This window comes from Grus americana, chromosome 8 (assembly GCF_028858705.1).
Source record: "Grus americana isolate bGruAme1 chromosome 8, bGruAme1.mat, whole genome shotgun sequence".
NCBI classification, from domain to species: domain Eukaryota; kingdom Metazoa; phylum Chordata; class Aves; order Gruiformes; family Gruidae; genus Grus; species Grus americana.
In genome coordinates, this window is record NC_072859.1 from 22399272 (window position 1) to 22417418 (window position 18147).

Here is an 18147-nt window from a genome sequence, read left to right on the forward strand (position 1 = left end):
CCCCAGCCCAAGCCGAATGGGGAGGTAGAAGGAACGTAAGGTTTGGGCCCGTTGCAGCCAGCGGCGTAAAAAAATCGTGCGAGTAAATGGTGGCGGTGGTGTAGCATGGAGAGACGTGACGCTTGGTGGGAGAGGGAGAAGGAAATAAATGTTTCCCTCTAAGTCCATGCAGAATTCATGTGTATGGAAAAAAAAAAAAAAAAGAGAGTAAGGTTTCTTAGGGTGGTTAGCTGCAAAAGGGAAAGAAAATGAGAACTGACTTCATTCTGTTTCCCGTCATTTTTTTTCGCAGCCATTAAGTGCACTGCTGAAAAACTTCTGTAAGGCACTTCACTTAAACAGGATTTAACCTGATGTTTAAATGAGCTGCCCAATCAAGGCCTGGAGGGTACTAGAATATCCTCTCTGGAAGTGTACTCATTATACTCTGTTGCATTTGCAATGTTTTGCAAACGCCTGCTTGTCTAACGAGATCTACTCACATAAAATGTATTTGTAGCATAACTGTAGTGGGGGGAAAAAAGGTCATAAATATTGTACCATGCCTGACCAAAACCTATTCATTGTGTCCCGTTCCCTTTTTAGTGAGTGTGAAGTTGACCCCCATTGAAATTAATGGGTTGATGCTTTTACAAAATGTGTGTGACAGATAAATCAAATTACATAAAGGTTGACAGGGCAGTTGCTTTTGAGAGCGATTTTTGGGTTTGTTTTGTTGATGCTGATAGCTTCAATGATATTCAAGGCACTGGTAGCTGCAGTGTTCCTCTGACAGACCCACTATGTCGTTAGAGTAGGAGTAGGCTGGTCCCTGGCTTGCACAGCGTAGAAGAGCTGAAGGCGGTTTCGCTGATGCAGACAGCCCTGCGTTGTGCCTAGAGCTGAGATGCTGACATACCACTTGTATTTCTCTGATTGCTGAACTAGTCTTAGCCGCAATTCCTCCACAAACTCAGAACTGTAATTCTGTTGTATGTATGAATTACTAATAAGAATTTGCCATCGTGCTGTATGTAAAAGGCAAGACCCAAATTTATCTAGCAACACAACATGGAATGCCCAAATCACCTTTTTTTAATAGCTGTGTTGTAGCCTAAACTGGACTGTGAAGTCACAACCATTTTGTCAGGTTTTTCGAGCTCCGGCACAGATTTATCTTCGTAGAACTACCAAGTAGTACATGGAAATGATGTGTCCCCATGCATGCACACACACTCCAGAGTTCATCCCTTCTTCATAGACTAAGGCATCATTGCTTCGCGCAAGCTAAGAATTTGGCCTTCTGTGTATTTCTGTATCTGCAAACAGAAAATCTTTGTTAATAAATCTCTTCTATATGCTGTGAAATGCTGGAGAATCTCCCAGCTCATTGCAATTATGTGTATTTTAGATCAGAGAGGTGATGGCTTGTGCTTGGAGGCTCTGCAGAGAGTGTTGCATGCTATGCTAGCGACACAGCTTTGGCTACGGGCCCTGATCCAAAGCCAGTTGCAATCAAATAGTCAAAGGTCATGTCTACACAGCATAAAGAAATTGTAATTGTAGCTTGTCCTAGAATTACCCTTGGTAGTTTAAGCCAGCTAGCATGAGAAATAATAGCACAAGCAAATGTATAGTTGAGAGCTACCAGAATACAAAGGTCTGTTATGTGGGTCGGTGATGCCTCTTGGAATCCACTTCCATACACACGCAGAAACGGGCCCTATCCGTGTCACCTTTGTGCCCAGCACTGGGCCATCAGTGCGCCCTGACACCTCTGCTCCCCACGTGGCTGCCCTGGTCGGAGGGGCAGCAGGACCTCCAGCCACCACCCTGCTCTCAGGACACTGTGGCCAGGAACTGCCTCTTCCCAGCCCCAGCTCCCGCTGCAATCCCCCGTGAATCACACGAGGCCATGAGTGCCAGAACAAGTGTCCCAACTGCCCCTTGTCCCCAGATGAGGATAAGGCTATCCACATACCAGCTAAAAAAGGCCGGCTGCCGAAAAGCGAGGATTGCAGCGTGGTGCCAGCTGCCATTAGAGGGGAGGAAAGTCTAACCTTCATAGCCTGCGGGAGGGCAAAAGCTTGAGAACATGAATTTTCAGAGATGAGAGGTACTTAAAAAGAATAAAAAATGTATTATTCATATATATCTATATTTCTGTGTATAACTATATAGGTGTAGTTATTTTATAAAATTTAGAGTGTATATGTATCTGCACACCCATGTGCTTAAAGGTACATTTAGGTATAAATTAATGCAGCTAGAAATATATACACATAAATATGTTTATATAAATATTTTGCAGTATTAGCATGATTTTCTTAAACTACCCTCCATATTTGAGAGCTCTGGATCGTTATTTCAAAGCATGTGCTTTCCTGGAATAGTGAGAAGCAGAAAGAAAAAAAATTGGTGAACTGAACTTTTCCCATTCCAGTGTGCAAACTTTTAATCTTAGAGGAAAGTTACTTATTACCATCCCTCTAAGTTACTGTTCAGAGTGTATTTTATTGTAATATTTTTTATACAGTGGCAATGGCTTTTTATATCATTATGCAAAAGCAAGGGGATCTCATACTACTAGTTAAAAAAATACGGAAAAGAATATATTTCTGTAACACCTGCCTTAGAAATGGTTTTCTTTGAACAAATTCACTGATTATTTTAACTCAATATCTGTGAATGCTGTTGGGTCACCCTGAAATTTGGAGGGAGGAGGAAGGAAGGAAAACAAAGAGGTAGAAGAAAAGAAAGGAGAAAGAAGCTTTACATTGCCGACCTTTCTTGAAGGCAGACTTTCAGCAGATCACTTTGACCTGTCTCCCTGTCAAAATTATTATTTGCTCTTTCACAGTGCCTAGAACAATTGCAGGGTAAGGGTTTGTTTACTCTTTTGCATCATATTGAAATCATTTACTTTTATAATTGCTGGAAAAGGAGTTAGGGAAAAAGATAGGAGCAAAAATTAAGAGAAGTGGAGAGAAGATGAAGGACACTAAGACAGGGCACCAGCCAGTTTTAATGCTTGAGATCACATAACAATCTCTTACTGAACACTGAGAACTACTGTATACCTTCTGTAGCTGGAAAGTAAATTACTGTTTTAATCCAATGTCTTTCTCTCACTAGAACAGTAATAAACTCGAGCAGAGATGTTTATCTTTTACCCACACTTTTATCAGAATCAAAAACTTGGAGGAGGGAAGGGGTTACTATCATCTGTCCCTGATGTAAGACATGTATTTATTTAGTAAACATCTGAATAGCTCATTTAAAATGCTCTGGTCTCTGCTCTTAGCCATTTTGTGTGTTCAGTCCCCTATAAACCCTTGCAAAGCAAAACATAATACCCTGCCTGATTTTTAAAATGAACAAGAGCTCTTTTGCAAAATCTCCTCTCCATTTCCCAGAGTTGTTGTTTTTTAAAGCCACTATTTTTTCTTCTGAGTATAGAACCATTGTTTTTATCTTGTTGCATTGTTTTTTTAGCAGAAAAATGTTTTAAGCACAATAACCTAACATTTAGGAATAATAACCCTACTGCCTCACGTAGGCACTGCTATTCTTACGAAGCCACATGTCCTGGCTGTGAGCGTAACTAAAAGACAATACCTAAGAATGAGCTTCAGAAAAAAACAAGCATATATGATATTTTCTCAGGGCTGCCACAAGAAGCATTGGGTCTTTTTTTGATCCAAGTGTGAGAGCTCTGTACTAGTCTTAATGGCTATTTGTTTCAGAAGTTTTCCGATTAGTCATGTAAATTTTCAATAGCCAGGGCACTTTGTGAAAAGGAGCCCGGAGCTTAACCACACTCGCAGTAAAGAGGAATCTCCTTTTGTTTTGAAGCTGCTACTTGCACTTTGATTTGCCCCAATTTTCTTATTAGAAGACAAAGTGAGCAATTGTCCACTTGCTACCTAAACTTTCCATAATTAAAAAGTGATCAGACTGGTTTATGGTTTTGCTTTTTATAGGAAAAACAGAATTCCCCCATAATATACTTACAAGTAGTTTGCCCAGATAACTTTTTTTCACAAGTTCCTATGCAAATATAGGTATAACTGGGATATAAACTTATATTTGAACGCTTGTATATAATGCTTCTTCAATTGAATCACAATTACATGGTCACTAGGGTCCAGCATCAGGGAGTGCAATACTAAATTAGGCCAAATGAGTCTTTCACAATTTTTTCAGAGTGTCCATTCATATTTGGGTTGATTTTCCTTTTCCCCTACCCAGAAGGGAGGATTTTGCAGTTCACGTGCATGCAATGCTGCTTGTCAGTAGTCCCCTCCTTCTAGCTCCTGACGTGTTCCAGTTACTGGTCAGGCCCTTCAACACATGTCACAGAAGTCTGCGCAAATATTTCATTTACTTCATTCACAGAGCAGGTATATGAGAACACTAAAGCTACGTGCCCTTATTGATTGGGTTTTAGTGAAATCAGAGTAAAAATTCATGTACCAGATGATTTTCAGACAGCCGCTACCACAGAACATTTCACTGATGGATGTCACCAAACAGGAGGTCACACCGCAGCATGTGCACTCGGTTGTGCTGTGGAGTGACTTCATTTGTATGCAGTGAGGACGGTGAAGCATGGGGCTGCCTCTGGAGGGAACAGTCAATCCTGCAAACGTTTATGACACTGCAGACTAGTCTGGGGAAGTTTACCTTGCCCTTGTCCATGTAAAGTGTTTTGTCAATCAAGGTTATCTGCTCAGAGCTTTCCTGGAGTCTCGGCACTACCAGTTCATGGAGCAAAGGGGTGGAGGGACAACAGAGAGAGTTTTTATAGCGTGTCTTGTGGAATATTTTTCAGAAAAGCCACTAAGCCAGGACTTGGGATTTCTGACCTCAGTTTCCAGGGATTGCTTTGGACAAACAAGAAACCTTTAGCCTTTCTGTGTATTGCCACAGCTCACGGACAGGATGCAGCCCTTCCCTCTCCGTTATGTGGAGTAAGGTCACCTCTTTAACGCTGCCTGGTGTACGCAGGACCCTGATCTCAGCTGGCGTTTATAGACATTATGTTGTAACATGTTGAATAATGAACATGGAATCAAAATCTTATTGAATGTTTGTCTAAATAAATTACATGAGGATAGGAAAGGAGAGCTAGGTTAATGTCTGCAGTTTTGGTAGAGGTGAAATCTGAGCCTGGGTTTTCCACATCCCAGACCTTGTTCCTGCTCCATTTTGTGAAAGGCACCATCATTACTGGTTCTTCTTTCTTCAATTTCAGCAGTACTGCTTAAGTCGCTGTGAATCAGAAAAATCAATTATTTCCACCGGTCTTTTCTTAGCTCTTTATTCATAGAACCTGCACGTCTGTCATTCCTTTCTCTGCCCCTTTCATTTTTTTCTTTTCTTGTACCTGTTCCTCTTCTCCTGAGATCATTTGTAAGAAGAGTCATCTCAGGTGTGTATTTTCAGACGTACTGCTTGTTATCTTACAATCTGCAAACAAATAAAAATATTTTGTAGCTTCTCTATCCCAAGGAGGTCAAATGCTTCAGAACTGAAGCCTCAGCAGCTTCTCTTAAATATAGTTTCAATGACAAGGGTGGGCTACTTATTTGCATCTTCATTTGTTGTTTCCTGAGAAAATAAAGTAACAAGTTTGTTAAGTTTTATTGGGTTTTGGTCACCAAAATATGTTTTTTCTAATGAAAGACATTCAGATTTTTATCTTTTTGTTTTTTAAACCAGCGGGTTTGTTTTTTTTTTTTTCTGTACAGAGTGATATAAACAGCCATACCAAGTGCCATGATGAAACTGAGCTAGAAATAAGTGTCTGATGAAAAGTTAGAGGCACATGTAGGGAAATACAGAAAAATAATTAAAATTACTATGAAAAATCATAAATAGACAGCTTGTGTGTGTATATGTGTGTGTCTTTTTTAAGACACACACTAATTCACAGGTTTAAATTAGTACAGATCTAGTAGAAATGAGCTGAAAATCAGCCCCACATTTTAGAAGCAAACTCTTATGTAGTGACGCTAGTGATGTTTTGCCAGGCATGTGGATGTGCTCGGGTGTCCCTAAAGTCAGAGGGGTTACTCCTGGGTGAAGCCAGCTCTAGCACAGCCTGGGGCGTGCAGACCAGTAGCATCCCAGTACCGGAGCTGTATGTGGGTGTGTGGGTATGGGTTGCAGCCTAGAGAGACAGCAAAGTTGGCTGGAGAGGAGCCACAACAGCGAAAGGCACGTGCATACACATGCTTATGTGGAGACTCTGAGCCAAAAAAAGCTGGTAAAGAGGGAAAATGTGCGTAAGGACAGGTGGCTTTCGAGAGAGGAGTCAGCAGCGGTGAGGTGAGGAGAGGGACGTGCCAGAGATAAGTTTTACCAGTGACTCAAAGCCAGCCATTACACCACACTTTGATTAGTTTACTTCCACAGCAGCTCTGGCTGAAGTCCACGTTCACAGCTTCCATTTTCTACGTATGAGTTTTGTAGGCACGCAGTTACAGTAAGTCTGGGCATTTGGATGTCTGCCTGCCCAAGGCTGTGTGATTATTTCTCATTTGGGAATAGAAGCACCAGGTTTGCTCATGGAAAGAAGTGAATGAACTCATTTGCAGGTGCAATCTTAATGTATTCTTAAACCGCTGCCCTCTTTGCCTTTCCCAGTTTGGTTTTATAGTGCTGTTTAGGGGTTGGTCTTTTTGTGTTGTGGCTTGGTTTGGTTTGTTTTTAATAAGTAGTCGAAAATGTCCCTTATCTGAGATCTCTTTAATCTCCCAGAATCTTTTCAACTGGACTTGCCCAACATTTAACAATGGCGGGGAGAGGGGGAGAGCAGAGGAGAAAGGTGCACAAGGATCATTTGACTATTGGCGTTTGGTTCTGAACCTCAGAGTAAATGTCTATTTTCTTTGTTCTTTCTAGTAATGTAACTTTCCAATCATGTAAAGTACAGCATGCCAGGAAACTTTGTAACAGTTAATTCATTTTTGTGCAGTTCCCAACTGCCAGAAGTCAGGGGAGCAAACGAGAACATAGTGTAAGCCACAAGTTCACGTGGCTGTGCTACAGACCACGAAGCCTGTTGATTGATGCGGTGTGAGTTTACCCTCCAGGACACAGCTGAGGTTATTGGTGGGACAAGGAACTGAAGATTGTGTTGCAGCTATTGGCTTCATTCATGAATTGTTAATGTAGAAGAATAAAAGAATTCACTCAAGGCAATCAATTTCCCTTTAAAAATACAACAATTCACCCCAAAAGAGTGAAAGAAGACTTAAGTGATAAATTGCAGGAATATTGCTTTCACATTTGACACCCATTAGCCCTGTTTTATATTGGGAAAATAGTATCATTAAGCAAAGTAGACAGTGCTTTACAACTATTAGCTTATGAAAAGATTCAGCTACTACATAAAGATAACTGTTATTAAATAGGAACATTTTTCCAAAGCCTTTAAAGGGTAAGAAGCAAGAAAAGTTGTCTTTGGTACTATAGGTCTTTTTCTACATGCTTTCACAAAAAAAAAGCATGTCTCACATCTTTAAGACAGAACAATCGGAGCTATTTGAGTTGAGAGGCACTTAATGGGAAGCCAGATTCCCGTAGCAATAAATGCATATGCCTGTATAAACTGAAGGAAGTTGCTGTCCTCCTCCAAAAGCACGGGAGTGCAGTAATTACTGTGTGCTGAATTCTCGTGGTGAAATGGTAGCGACTATTGTTCTGCCCCGGGAGGAGCCATGGAGCAGAAGTAGGGTGGTCGGCATCCAGTTCTCCAGGGTTAAGGGCCAAGCTAAATAGTGCCTCCTTCATCCTTGCCAGCCTTTTCAGACATAAGCTGAAACTGCTTTCACCAGCAACCTTCATCCCATAGTCCTTCTCCAGCACAGATCATAAACACTCACTCAGTCTTATAATACACTATCTTGCAAGCTGTTAAACAAAAAATATGTGACCGAGTTTCAAAACTCCTGCCAAACAAACCTTCCTTCTAATATCCAGAAACTGCTGTCCTTTCTATCTCCATGTCTAATTTGAGGCAGATAAAACCAACTTCTCACCATGCTTTATCCATCTGTAACGTGTCTTCCCACCAAATTATACCCCAAATGTCCCTTACAGAAGGAAGAGAATAAGGCTGACAGAGAGGGGGGCAGTTCATTCTCTAACCTATGCCCTCTCCATTTGAACAAAAAACATATACATCTATTGAAACTATTTGCCCTCATCCCATGTGCCAGATTATGTCCTAAAGCAAGGCGCAGCAGTGTTGTGGGTGTAGGGATTTGTGAAAGGAAAGGATGAGAAAAGTAGGATGGTGAGGACTGCATGAAGCATCAAACACACAAACAAGGAGAAGAGAATTCAGAACACAGGTTAGTTTTTGCACTGAATGCTGGCTAGAAAAAAAGGCTTAGAGCTCTCTTCCTTGCTGTTTCTTATTCTTTGTACCCTCTTTCTGAACTGTGGATACTTGACTGTATAATCAGGGGTTTTCCCCTTAAACATTACCACTATACTTGGTTTATTTTTCAGGTTCATTTTCTTTGCCAGCCTTCCTGATCTTCAGTAAGCAAGAGCTGTCTGTCCTTAGCACCACAACAAAGCTAAGTGCAGAAGAAAATCTGTGTACCCAATCTCACATCTGAGATAAGCTTCAGCAACCAGGGGAGGCTGGGAAGAGACAGCAATATTTGTTTTTGTTATTGATCAGTATTTCTAATATAGGGATACCTCAGCTTCTCAGTCAAGATAGATATTTCTTTGAGGTAGATGCCGAGTCTTCACCTAGTAAGAGATTTTCCTTGCCTTAAAACTTTTATAGTCCAATAGGCATGACATACTATCCACATTTTGTATTAAGAGTGATTTTCTCCAAGAGCAACATGGAACCATAAATTGAAACCAGTTCTTCTCAGGCTGTATCCACTGCCTCAACCACAAAACCAAGTTTTCTGACTCCAGTAGGCTATTTAGCAATTGGAACTCAGAAATATTTCATAGTCTCTTTTTCCTGATACCTGTAAATTGGGTCTTACTGAAACCAAAAGGGTTGTTTGATTCTAGTGATGTTTGTAACTTTGCTGTGTTCTCTCATGTTTGAATTCAAGCTTATATACCATTACAGCTTTTCTGTGCTAGATAAGAATGCCCTTTTTCCTCAATACTAAACTATTAAAAATGTTTAAAAAATCAAGTCCAGAAGTGCACTACTCCTTAAACTGTACTGCACCAAGTAGCTCCAACATACTTTGCTTGCCTCCTTTTCATACCTACATCAGAGAAGTTAGTGCATCATACATTATGATTGCTGACAGGTACTTTCAGGCACGTCACTGTTTTGTGTGAAGCTTTGTACTAGAGCTTCTTGGTAATCAGGAAAGGTGCTACTTGGACTTTCAGATGCCTGTCATATGCATACCTAAGTGATCCAAATTGTATCTCTGTATATTACAATTATGCTTAATGTCACCATTCTACCCCACGTATTTCATTCTGGCCACTTATCAAGTGAATGAACAGCATTTCCTCCCCAGCCAAGCATTCATACAGCTGTGCTGTAAATTTGAACTCATACCCATGTCATTTTCTCCTACACCTCGCCCAAGTTTTATTCAAGTTATCCATAGATCTTTCTATTCTTCCCAGATCAAGTGCATATATTATATTTGCAGTTGCCATTTGACTGGCAGCAAGGATACTATTAGGTGCTAAACAATCTGAAAAAGTAGGTCACATAAATTTGCAGAGTGTAGTTTGCTGAATACCTGTGGAGATTTACATATAGCACATTGTATGGATTTCTTCTGAGCATCCTTTGCCCACGTTGTGCTTTAGAACGATGTGGTGGATGGGAATGTTGTTCTAGCAAAACACCCTTCATATTTTCTACTGGACTATCCTGATGCTGGAGCTAGTGCTGCTTGAAATTTGAGCATGAGCTGGGAAGTGAGTATAAATGGAAGAAAGTGACCTGAGGGCCAAGAGTATAATAAAGATAATGGAAACAGATAGCAAAAAAGTACAGAAAGAGAATTTATTTCAGACTTAATTTATGCAACTTTTTGTCAAATATAGTTAAATGGAAGCCAGGAGTAACTCTGTTATCTCATGCTCTAAATGCTTTCATAGTCCTCACGGCCAATCGATGTGAGCAATATAGAGGGCCAAACTAAGCCTCAGCCTAACACCGGTGATCTAACTCCGAATTATCAGGTTAGATAGAAGCAACGTTGGGCAAAAATCTTTTGCCTGTGTTACTGAGGCACCTAGTTTAGGTACCATAGTGGTCTCTTTTGGCCTGCAAACGTTTGAAATGATCATTCCACTTTTTAAAGAAGACTCTTAAGCATCTTGAGGTCATTGCATTGGGTTACAATTGCAGCTATAAAATGACCAGTAACAAACCAAACACATTTCTTTTCTCTTTTCTGAAGCATGCTTCTTATGTTGCAGACACTGCTTCTCTCACTCATTATAGTGAGATCCCTTATTGCCCAGTATTGTACTAACTCTGTCTGGTCTATTGTATTGTGATAACACTCCTTTGCCCATTGTATTAGGTTAGCACCTCCTTGGCTATAATAAGTATGAAAAAAAATTCAAGGTTTAACTTGTCAAATGGAACTTTTCAGTGACTTATTAAAAGAACCCCTGTGGTATTACAAAATGCAGGTTTTCTGTCATCTAACTAAAAGATCCCTTTAGAAACCTTCATTTTTTATGTGTGTAAAGACAATTTCTTCTAGTGAAACTCTTTGATTCTTCCCTGAATGAAATCAAGTGTTTTAAAACTTTTTGAGGTGCCCCAAAGGCTCACGTCTATACTATGGAACGTGAAAGACTATGAACCTCTCACATAATCGTCACATAGACACTTTGCAGTGTGCTCCTGGCAGCAATCGTTCATTACATACTGCAGGCTTTCATAAAAAAAAAATAAAAAAAAAAATAAAAAAAACTGAATAAAATTGGAGAAGAGAAAACTGTGAACTGTGTCTTTCTTGATCATGAGAATTTGGGGGAAGCAAAGCTGGAGAGAAAGCAGTTGTCAGAGATTGTTAATGAGGTTAAGATCAATTGTTGCTGGAGAGTTCTTACCTAATGAAATAGAGTAAGAAACAGAAGTGTGGAGAGAGGTGGCATCCCTCTTAGCCTCTTTCAAGCAGATATACCTGAAGTATTGTTGTCTCTTGTACTTCACAAGCAAACAGTAACATTTATTTGTAGGAGTGGTGCTTATAAGTTAGCACTCTTTCCCCTCCCCTCACGTCGCTGCTTGGAGAGCCTTTCTCCCACCACAGCACAAGAATTCCTGCCAGCAAAGTAAGTTGCTGCAAGTGAATCAGGTCCTTGGACTGTCGTCTTACACATTTGCTGTTTCTCCCTTTCTCTTTATTCCTTGTGCTGCAATGCCGAGGCGAAGCTGGGCTTTTTCCCTTTTAGAGTCCCTGTGGCAGCCATTAACATACCTACTACTTGGCATAGCATACACGCAAGGAAGACAGAACACGTTATACAAATAACTCTGCTTTGGTCTTTTGGGGTTATTTGGTTGGGGTTTTGTGGGGGTTTTTGGTTTTTTGCTTATTTGTTTATTAGCAATGCCTATGGTAAACACAAGACCAGTTTCATGAGCAGTTTAAGGAAGAAAGTGCCTCCCACATCTTTGTGTGGAGGGAAGGGAAGGGGCAAGGTCAATGTCGAACTGCTGTCACAGCGGCTTAGTCAGGGCACCACGTGAGGAGGCACCAGCACCTAAAGGGTGATTTAAATGGAGCTCCCTTTCTGTTCTCTGGCCAGCTGAGAGGAGTACTCATCTCTGGTTTTGCTCAGTCTAACTTGCGGTTAGTACAGTTTAAGTCCCCACGAAGCAATGTAAATTAGTGAGAGGTTTAGAGAAGGGCAGCGTGGGCTGTTTAAGAGATCAAGGAACTATCTGAGGGGTATTGTTGCACTGTGCTTCTCATTCAGCTTTGAGTTTGGGACAGAGTCACTGTGTCTATAATGCCACAAAGCAAGAGATGGGCTGAAAATGGTAAGAGATGTTAGAATAACTTTTCTAGATAAGAAAGAAAAGCCAGCTGGGAAAAACAGAATATATGAAATTCAGGGGTCTTCCAGAAGTGCAAGACTAGGAAAAAGAAAATACCTGAAGCTCTCTTATATTGTTCTGAAGGATCCGGGGAGGGATCAAAGAGGAAAAAAAAGTTTATTTTTGGTTCCTTTTTTTTCTGCATTGTACACTTGCTCCTGGCTTCAGATAAGAGACTGAAGTAGACACTTTTTTCCAGCCTTCTCATCTGAAGAATTTTCAATGGGCTTCAAAAGGGAAAAGTGGAATTTTTTATATATATATATATGTATGTATGTGTGTGTGTATCTTTTTTATTGTGTAGCTTCAAATTATTCTCATTTGTTTCCAGAGTAGGTTTTGGTGTATATTTATTTAAATTGTTTAAAACATCTCTATCTTCTTTTGTTTACAAGGGCAAATCCAAATCTTTTTTCCCCCAGACAGAGACCCAAAAATAAACTACTTAATGCTGAGGTAATAAAATGGACAAAATATCATGTGTGTTTTAGTTTAAATCCCTTTTTCCCTCATGTTATTACAATCTGCCTATTGAGGACACCTAAGAGTCTCTCTGTAAAAACAATAGGTTTCCAATTAAGTATCATTAGTGGGACAAAAACACCTGGTTTGGGTCAAAGATCTTGTAAGGCTCCAGAGCAAAATGAGTGACAGTGAGGGCGAAGTGCTATGACGAGAAATCGAACGACTGACTTCCCTCTCTCCAGATCAATCTGAAGCTGTTGTCGGCTTCTTGTGTGCCTCGTGCTCCTTAGCAAAGCACGCTCCCCATATCTCTCATGGTCAGGGAATACCCTCGTGAAAAACCTGGCTGCTTCCCTGAACCTGCTCCTTCATACAGTTCCTGAAAGTCTTCTCCTCACCCCTTGTACCACCTCTCATTGCGGGCAGCTCAGGCCAACTTCAGCAACTTTCTTCCCACTGTTTCTGAAGAAGCACGCTGTCTCGTTTTGCCTTTGGCCATGGTCATTGGTACCTTATTTCTCACAGCTGGAGGTCCATGGGCTCAGTCCAGGTCCTTTTTGAAGACTGGTCCACAGGTCTCATTCGTCCTGAGAGGAAGAGGCAATTTACCCCTTAAATAGCAACAAACGCCCTTTCGCTGTAACTGCAGGATGGAAAGGCAGACTGTTCCAAGCCCATCGCTAAACGGCTCCCTGGAGTTGGAGAAATGTCTCTAGAAATACCTTTAATGGTCTTCACTTCAATATACTTTGAACCTGTTGCTTCAGTAATTATCTTCCTCAGTGCTGAGGTTGGCTGACATACCTGTAGTTCCACCTGTAGTGTAGACAGTTCTATAATTTTAGAGCCTATTAACCACTAACTTACAAGTCTATGGTAGTTTTATTTTGTGAATGCTTTGTGAGGCTTGAGCTGATAGCCTATTTTCTTGTTTTTCCTTTTGTCTTGTTTCCCAGGTGACTGGCCTGGCTTTTCAAACTGTACTGTGAGATCGGTTTCTTTTCCATGCTTCATTAAGACAGAGCATTTTTTTACCCTCTCTTCAGACATTGCCTAAGTCTTGGTACATGCACTGCTGTCACTCCCTTTTATCTTTTTCTATACATTTCCTAACATGTTGGGTGAGTGGAAATTTACAGATGGAGCTGCTGATATGCTTTCATGTAGAGCATATTTTTTTTTACAGCTGTATGTCTCATATTTTAATTTCCCTTTGTTGTTACCAGCAGTTACTTCTATGCCTGGAAGACGAGTTGTTCCCACACTCCTCCATAGTTTCTCCTAGCAACGTTTCTTTGTAGATTGGTTGGTGAGGAGAACTGAAAGGTTATAGGGCTGCTACCTTCCAGAAAGACATTGAATTATTTAGTATCAACACTTCTACCTAAAACGATAGCATCTTTTGACTCCAAGTTCAACAGTGGCACTGCCATCATCTATTAGAACAATGGCTTGAGCACACTGCTGCTGCAGAAAACCCAGGAGCTGTCTGGAGAGCCTAAACATGGCCAGATTTCAAAAAATCCTTAATGCTTATGAGTAATAGTTACACTGAGAAAGAGATTTGAGCTTTATAAACACACACACAAAAAAAATCCTGTGTTAAGAGTCTTGGCTGTGTTAATAGGCAGTTCTGCTGAAACTGTGTGTGAGACGGCAACCACAGGCACCTGCGCTGAAGAGTAGTTGCCAGTGGTGGGTAGACCAAGAACACGAGTGGTATAGGATGTTTGTATAACTAGTTAGGAGTTAAAATAAATATCTGTGTTTAAATGCATACATTTATTATACCTTATAGGGTTATATGTTGCATGTATTTATAAGTTCCCAAGTACAGAACGGAGTGGTAAAGTTGACATTGACTTCAGAAATCTCACAGATGTGTGAATCCAGATAGGTTTTTTTTGGCTGTAGGAAAAGTCTTAAATCAATCTTTAAAAGTAAGAGGATGCCAAATTTCCATTTACTTTTACTTCTTCCAGTTTTCATTTTAAGTGTCACAGTGTCCAGAAATTCTGGGAAAATTAATAGGAATGTTTGAATTATGTACTAGCTAATACTTACGTTTCTTTGTGTTTTGCAGCATAAGCACTCAGTTATGGGGTTCAGTCACTAATAATTAGCTCAAAGGAATTCAGTTGTTAGAAAGACTCTAGAAAAATAAGAAGGTAGCATCAACTGTCATCTTCCTATGTCAAATATTTTAAAATATTGGGTTAGATATACAGTCAGTTTACCCCACTTGGGTAAACTGACTTGGGTAACTTGGGTAACTTGGGCTGTGAATGAATTACAACTACATTGTCAGAGGAGAAAGGAAAGACAGGATAAAATCATAGAAAATGTCCATGGAATCTCTCTGGCTTCATTCCATTGCCTTCCCTAACGAATCAGGAAAAAAAAAAAAAGATAATTATGTCCACTTTCAGTTGTGAGACCTACCTTGTTCCTTAATCAGTGCAGGAATGCCTTGAAAATTAAATTCAGAAGTTTCTTTCACGGTCATTTGCCTTTGAACACCAAGGAAATAACAATCTTCCTCCAGAGATGTGTATTCTCCAGAGATGAGCAAAAGGAAATGAATTTAGATATTACTGTAAAAAAAAAATAAATAAATGAACAGTTAAGAAACCAGATAGTTTCTGAAGTCTTAAAGAACTTTTTAAAATGTTCTGCGAGATACTTGTGATAGAGCAGATTTTTCAAGCCCTATTCATATTGAGAACTATTTTATTCCTTGAGTGTTTGCACTGAAGTTACTGTGATTACTCAAAGAACAAATTAGCGTCTGCATATACTAGATGTAGCTCCAGTTAAACTCTGTGAAAAGATACCATTAACTTCAGCGCGGCGTTGAGAGTGTAGTGAGCCAGAGTCTGCCTTTAACTTTTGCTGTATTCATACTAAAAAGCCTTGAAAAGAGAATTTGAGCAGTTAAACATTAAGGCTGCAGACACCACGCTGGAAAACAGCATTTGTAGTGTTCCGGCCATGTTAAATTCTTCCTGCAGCAAAAGACAGTCTTTATTCACAAGAAGTTAGAACTGTTGCCATTCAAATGGGTAAGAAATTTTCTGCAAGATGGGAGAAAATGCAGTTGTGTAAGAGCGTAAGACACCAGTCAGCTGAAAATTGCAGGCCTGGATCTGCATCCAGATCCCATGTCTCTTGGCTATAGGAATTTGTTCAGCCTTCATTCTTTGTATTAGGGGGAAGAGCTTAATTCTTCATAATCTTAGCCAAAGGTGTGTTCAAGAGTTAGTTTGTCCTCTGATGTTTATGGTCAGGTGGAAACATAGCACTGTAGTGAGTCTGCATACCTTGATAAGCAGATATGAACATCAGTGCTCCATTTAATATTTTAAACTGTAATTGTTTTATACAGAAAATGGGATTATGATTAATACATGCTGTAATGGGAATAATCATGTAGCAACTTTCTTTCAAAGTAATGAAACATATGGTGCTCAATTTATTACTGAACTAACTTTCACAGTAACTTAAAAACAAAATTCTGTTCTTATTTTTATATGATTAGACCTTTTAATCTTTGGAAGTCAAAGTCATTGATTAAATACTGGTAGGTGATTTTGCTTTTTTTTTTTTTCTTTTGTTGAGGGTAAAGTCAATGCCTGTTGTTTGAACTGGCAGAGTATTATCTGCACCTTCCTTGGGAATAATACACTGCTTATCTTATCTGACCCATGACCTAATGTCACAGTGACCCAGTGCTGTGAAACTAAGGTATCACACACCTCATATATTCAGTACTGAAAGTAAGTTCATACTGAGCTTCCTGATACCATAAACTTATGTGATACTCTGACACTAGAAAGTGATGATGCAGATCCATCATGTTCTTGCAGCGGTTCTGTGGTATAAGGGAATAAGTCACTAAGGTGAAGGTCTATAAAACAGAAAAATAATCACCATTATACCTGAGAATATTGGCTTCTGGGGAAAAAAGTCAATGCTTTCCCCTTCATTCACAAAGAATCTTGCACATTTTGGGTGGGACCACAAAATAAGTAGCAATTTTAAGAATTCATTATATATTTGTACAAATCCACACTTTACAAAAAATAAAATAAGCCCAATTCCTTTCTTAGGAGAGTCTGAAGTTTTGCAGCCATAATATATATGGCCTGAAGTAAAGAAAAAGGAAGAATTGAGAATTTTCTTCTTTCTAAGATTCTCCCACCAATGACTCAGGCCTTGGTCCTCCGAGAACAGAAAAGTGTCCTCAAATAGGATTACAGAGGCCTATGGGCCTTTTTCTGAAGTGGCAACTTGTTTATGTGCTCGCAGTGCCTCCCGCAAAAGGGTTGTTGATGCCAAGTCTGCTAAAACAGGTATGGTCCCTCTTCCTGCCGTCAGCCCTAAGGTGCATGGGATGGCCTGGGATCTCCTCACCTCCCTGCGGCCATGCCATATTTTATATGGTAAGAGTACATTGAAATAAACGTTACACAAGTATTTTTCCCTCTGGATAAGTTACTAGCCATGATAGTTCTAACTAAGCATGCAATTACAAGCAGTACCTCAGCCTATAGCAGAACAATGTTTAATGCAGCGCGCAGAGCTCACCAGTGTCCTATATGTGCAGTCACCATTTCATCCCCAAAGTGACTGAGGTGGAGACATGGCAAGGCTAAATTTCAGGGCTACCTGATTTCCCGTCAGTACCAATGCCACAGCAGCTAATCACTCTGTGACCGTGAAGTCTAAGTTAGGGTTAAGATAAACTTGGAGAAGTTATCTTCTAGTGCAATAGAACTACATAGCAAACACCAGTCCTCAAATATGACGTGACTCAAATCTCAGATGGCAAGTTGTCTAACGTTTAACCCTACCGAATGACTAGGGAAATACGATACACTGGAAGCAGGGGGGAAATCCTGAAGCCACTTAATTAGTGTGCTGGCTGATGAGCCAATGATGATGGCAACAACAGCGGACTGTTGGGCTTCAGAATGTGTTTTCCATATTTGAATGAAAATAAGACCCTTTGAACATATTAGTAAAGCTAAATTGTATCAAAACAATCTAGTTTCAGATTGAGAATATCAGAGTTGGATTCCACACTCTTCCTCTCTTTTTCTTAATTTCATTCTTTTCTCTGGAAATGACAGGCAAATCCGTGCTATGTGTCAGGAACCGGCCCTCTGATTACTTCCTTGAAATGCACAAAGACGTGGCTTTGGCTTAACAGTATATATTAACAAAAAACAAATTTATCGAAACAAAAGTACAGCTAAACTATAAACCTAGACTAACAGCATCTTTCGAACCATGCATACCCCAAAAGCTAGACGAAATATAAATAGCATTTCTATGCCTTTCATTTTACAAACCTTGTATCCAATTCCCACAGTTATCGCTCCATTGGTAGTGTGCCAGCGTCAAACTGGGATAACAGCAGGGAATTGGGCCTGTTGGTTTCTTTCTAGTAAAAGGAATGGAAGTCAAAAAAACAAAAAGCACCTTTTAAAGCAAGCTAATGTAACAAAATCCCTTTGTGAGTGTACTAGAATCAGCATATGGCAATTTAGCCCAACCCAGAACACATTCTTATTCATTAGACAATGTCCAGAGTCTCTGGAGAGAATATCAAACATTAT

General features: G+C 40.0%; 1 protein-coding gene across 1 annotated transcript in view; it reads left to right on the forward strand.

The window, feature by feature from the left end:
- The first annotated feature begins 16797 nt into the window (after positions 1–16797).
- The window catches only part of LOC129209603 (vitellogenin-1-like), a 47772-nt gene continuing 46422 nt past the window's right edge, over positions 16798–18147 (forward strand). The window contains exon 1 of the mRNA XM_054834249.1: positions 16798–16878. The gene's annotated coding sequence lies outside the window, so the exon portion shown is untranslated. The remainder of the gene's footprint in view (positions 16879–18147) is intronic.